At 42.4% G+C, this 5,230-nt stretch overlaps 1 long non-coding RNA gene across 1 annotated transcript; it reads right to left on the bottom strand.

Moving 5' to 3' along the window:
* Positions 1 to 1,289: 1,289 nt before the first annotated feature.
* LOC145861115 (uncharacterized) lies at positions 1,290 to 4,899 on the bottom strand. Its single transcript, XR_014380917.1, has 2 exons — positions 4,604 to 4,899; positions 1,290 to 1,773 (listed from the first exon to the last, which is right to left on the bottom strand). It is a non-coding gene; the product is annotated as an uncharacterized LOC145861115 (long non-coding RNA).
* Positions 4,900 to 5,230: the final 331 nt, after the last annotated feature.

The raw sequence follows: 5,230 nt of genomic DNA, 5'->3' as shown, positions 1-5,230 counted from the left end.
TACAAACTGCTAGTTACAAACGGCTAGTTACAAACGGCTAGTTATAGTCAGAGATATAAAAAGGTAAAATCTCTCAGATTATATCTTGATTAGTTCGATTTCAATTTCCATCAATTGTTACAGCCACAACATCATGATCAAATTGTCATGCATCTGCAGACCAGAGAGGAGGAAGACAGCCTATAGAACAAGAACAACTAGTTAGTTATATCAGATAGATATTTTCGGGAAAAGAAGGGATAGAGAAAGCTAGTAGTAGTAGTAACATTATTATTTGAAACATGGCATAAATCTGTGTCTCTATTATATTCCACATTATGTTTTAATCTATTTGTATTTTGCACTGTATTGCTTTCTGTCTCATGTTGTACAGATCGTCAGCAGGAAGAAGATTGAATTCTGTTAAATTGTCAAGTGGGCTAAACTCACATTAAAAAACATTGTACACTCTCTTTCAGATCTGCCAAACACACCGCTGCCTCTGACAGCTTCTCCCTGTGCTGACCACAGGTGACACTGTCTGTGATCTACCACAGCATTCTGGAGCTATACCCCATGCCATCTGGTTTGCGCTTAGTGGGAGTATCATTTTTTATTTTTCAACAGGACAATGTTCCAACACACCTCTATGATGTGTAAGGGCTACTTGGCCAATAAGGTGCTGCATCAGATGACCTGGCCTCCACAATCACCGACCTCAACCCAATTGAGATGGTTTGGGATGAATAGAAGTGAAGGAAAAGCAGCCAACAAGTGCTCAGCATATGTGGGAACTCCTTCAAGACTGATCAAAAAGCATTCCAGGTGAAGCTGGTTGAGAGAATTCCAAGAGTGAGCAAAGCTGTCATCAAGACAAAGAATGAAGAATCTAAAATCTAAAATATTTTGGGATTAGTTTAACACTTTTTTGGTTACTACATGATTCCATATGTGTTATTTAATAGTTTTGATGTCTTCACTATTATTCTACAATGTAATTTCGATGTTGAAATGTTGTTGTGTGCCTAATGGTTTAGATTCTGGATAGATACCCTTATTAGAACTGCATAGTTCTCGAGAAACTATCTGGAAAACACGAAGGCATGTGGATTATGATACATGAGAAATTCCTAATGATCCCTTAGACTCACATAACACAGTGGGATATTGGCTTAGTCACATCAAACTCATGCCAAAGTCACGTCCCAATGGGACAGAAACAGCTTCAGCCAGACCATTCCTTAAAAATGGAGCTCTATAGGAGAAACCCTGCCTCCAGCTGTTTGCTTAGAAATTCAAGGGACAATTAATCAAATTTCAAAAAATTTATTTTTATATAGCCCTTCGTACATCAGCTGATATTCTCAAAGTGCTGTACAGAAACCCAGCCTAAAACCCCAAACAGCAAGCAAAGCATGTGAAAGAAGCACGGTGGCTAGGAAAAACTCCCTAGGAAAAACTCCCTAGAAAGGCCAAAAACCTAGGAAGAAACCTAGAGAGGAACCAGGCTATGAGGGGTGGCCAGTCCTCTTCTGGCTGTGCAGGGTGGATATTATAACAGAACATGGTCAAAATGTTAAAATGTTAAAATGTTCATAAATGACCAGCATGGTCAAATAATAATAATCATAGTAGTTGTCGAGGGTGCAACAAGCACGTCCGGTGAACAGGTCAGGGTTCCATAGCCGCAGGCAGAACAGTTGAAACTGGAGCAGCAGCACGGCCAGGTGGACTGGGGACAGCAAGGAGTCATCATACCAGGTAGTCCTGAGGCATGGTCCTAGGGCTCAGGTCCTCCGAGAGAAAGACAGAAAGAGAGAAAGAGAGAATTAGAGAGAGCATATTTAAATTCACACAGGACACCGGATAAGACAAGAGAAATACTCCAGATGTAACAGACTGACCCTAGCCCCCCGACACATAAACTACTGCAGCATAAATACTGGAGGCTGAGACAGGAGGGATCAGAAGACACTGTGGCCCCATCCGATGATACCCCCGGACAGGGCCAAACAGGCAGGATATAACCCCACCCACTTTGCCAAAGCACAGCCCCCACACCACTAGAGGGATGTCTCCAACCAATTAGGAGGCCTGCGTCTTGTGACCATAGCGTACGTGTAGGTATGTACGGCAGGACCAAATCAGAAAGATAGATAGGAGAAAACCATGTAATGCTTTGTTGGTTACCAGTAAAACCTTGAAATCAGCCCTAGCCTTAACAGGAAGCCAGTGTTGAGGGGCTAGCACTGGAGTAATATGATCATATTTTTTATAAATAACCGGGACGATTTCTGGTCCCAGTCCGTCCCTGGCAGCAGCAGCAAAACCATGATGAAAAGCAAGTTCACACCTAAGAGGACAAATCTCTCCTCTTACCCATCATATAAAGTGCCTTCAGAAAGTGTTCATACCCTCTGACTTATTCCACATCTGGTTGTGTTACAGCCTGAGTTCAACATTGATTAAATATACTTTTTCCTCTCACCCATCTACACACAATACCCCATAATGACAAAGCAAAAACATATGTTTTGACATTTCTGTAAATGTATTAAATGAAATACAGAAATATCGAATTTACACAAGTATTTTCCCTCCTGAGTCAATACATGTTAGAATCACCTTTGGCAGCAATTGCAGCTGTGAGTCAGGGGTGTGAATACTTGTGTAAAAACTTTTTTTCTGAAGGCACTGTATATGATGATTAGAGGATTTGTCCTCTTAGTTGCTTTGAAAATCTATGGCAAGACCTGAAAATGGCTGTCTAGCAATGATCAACAATCAACTTGACAGAGCTTGAATAATTTCAAAAAGAATAATGTGCAAATATTTTACAATCCAGGGGTGCAAAGTTCTTAGAGGTTCTCCTAATGACTCCTTGTGACAAGGCTGGGAGCCTGCAAGCTGACTCCGGTTGTCAGTCGAACAGTGTTTCCTATGACATATCGGTGCAGCTGACATCTGGGTTAAGAGATGAGAAGTAGACAGCCAGGCAGGTCACTTTTCTGAGGACACATGACTCCACCTTTGCCTCTCCCGAGCCCAGGGAAGAGTTACAGAGATGAGCCAAGGGACCTAATTTGTTAAAGAAATACCCTTGTGGCCATACCATCCTGTGGGACTCCCCCCGACCCACATGAAATTATGGCATGTTTGAAGGGAAAACAAAACACAGGGCGATATCTCTCTAACCAGCTCCATAGGCACTGCTATTTACAATGTACTAAAGACGTCAAAATCTCCCTGTCGCATTTCCTAATCACACACTGCCTTTCACAGCTGTACACTCGCACTTTTCACACATGTACACATGGATTTTGTACTGTAGATATGTGGTAGTGGTGGATTAGGGGCGTGAGGGCACACAGTGTGTTGTGAAATCTGTGAATGTATTGTAATTGTTTTTAAATTGAATAAACTGCCTTAATTTAGCCGGACCCCAGGAAGAGTAGCTGCTGCCTTGGCAGGAAGTAATGGGAATTTATAATGAATACAAATACACTCCAGCATGGACATGACAGTTACACTATTCAGTGGCACCAGGATCTTCAGCCCATCCGTCACTCAAGCAGGGCTGGCGGCCAGTACGAACAAACAGACAGGTTCTGCTTGATTTCTCTACTAATCTGCCAATTTGCCAGTTAATTACAATAAGGGCCTGGTGCCAAAGCCCACAAGCTGATATGCTAACCCTTTCACCCCTTTCACTGGGTGCTGCCTGGATTCCTTATATATATATATATATATTTAAACCGAGTCCCATTCAGTCCAAATGTATTTTTCACAAGGCAGCCCTTCACATCCTTTACATAAAAAAATACAAATACATTGCAGAAAAATTATCACATTCATCAGCAAAGAGGTCTCCAATCAACATGTTGAACTGCCCGAGAGGTTCCACAACATCCTGTTGTAGGGAACTCTAGACTGTTCCATACATGGACGTCCTGTTGTAGGGAACTCTGTAGATTGTTCCATACATGGATATCCTGTTGTTGGGAACTCTAGATTGTTCCATACATGGACATCCTGTTGTAGGGAACTCTAGATTGTTCCATACATGGACATCCTGTTGTAGGGAACTCTGTAGATTGTTCCATACATGGACATCCTGTTGTAGGGAACTCTGTAGATTGTTCCATACATGGACATCCTGTTGTAGGGAACTCTGTAGATTGTTCCATACATGGACATCCTGTTGTAGGGAACTCTGTAGATTGTTCCATACATGGACATCCTGTTGTAGGGAACTCTGTAGAGATTTTCAGAGTTGGCCATCCCTGAGACCGGGTATGGTAACTCGTATGTCTAAAGGTTAGTAATGAAGTTGCCTGGGGCATGGAAAAGAATACCTGATGGTAGGAGGCAGAGGTTAGAGGTGAGGGGTCAAAGTTCAAGTGAGATGTGCCCAGACATGAGTAGAGGGCTTTGTTAGAGTATTTATACCATTGTTACACACACACACACACACACACACACACACACACACACACACACACACACACACACACACACACACACACACACACACACACACACACACACACACACACACACACACACACACACACACACACACACACACGAGCATGAAAGAGGAAGAGCAACCAAACTTAAATACCTTATCGTACTGGTGGAAGCATTCAGCTGAAACCAACCCAGCGGCATGTTGTTGTTGTTAGCCATGAGGAGCTGTAGAATTGCAGAGCAGAAACAAACTCCCCTTGAACCTTACACATTAAGATCACACCAGCGGCAAGTCTCTCATCATTACAGACAAAACAAACTTGTTGCTGTTATAAGACCGAGCCCCTTCAAGGTTGGGCGGACATACATTCCTCGTCTCAATATGCACGTAAACAACCAGGAAACAATTGAAAAGGAGAGACTAATTACTCTTTGACTTCTTGAGGCAGGAATGTGAAATATCCCTCTCTTGAAAAAAACGCATGAAAGAGGAGATACAGAAACGTCTGCAGGCTGATTTAATTTCAACCACATACAGGAGGCATGTTCAAACAGAACCGAAATAGCTAATTAAGAGGCATCATCAGAAGTCAGAATCACTTTATTCGCAAGTACCCGATTTAGACTTATACAGGTGCGTTAAGGGTTTGCATGCGTGGTTCCCTTGCTCACGCTGAATACATTTAATTAAACCGCTGGAAACGCTCCCACCTGCTGACCAACAGATTTTTTCGGAGAATTTTCATTCAATAGAGTTTTCAGTACATACAGAACCGGTCAA

The sequence above is a fragment of the Salmo salar genome, chromosome 16 (assembly GCF_965601325.2).
Source record: "Salmo salar chromosome 16, fSalSal1, whole genome shotgun sequence".
NCBI lineage: Eukaryota > Metazoa > Chordata > Actinopteri > Salmoniformes > Salmonidae > Salmo > Salmo salar.
This window is presented reverse-complemented; position numbering and strand designations above follow the sequence as displayed.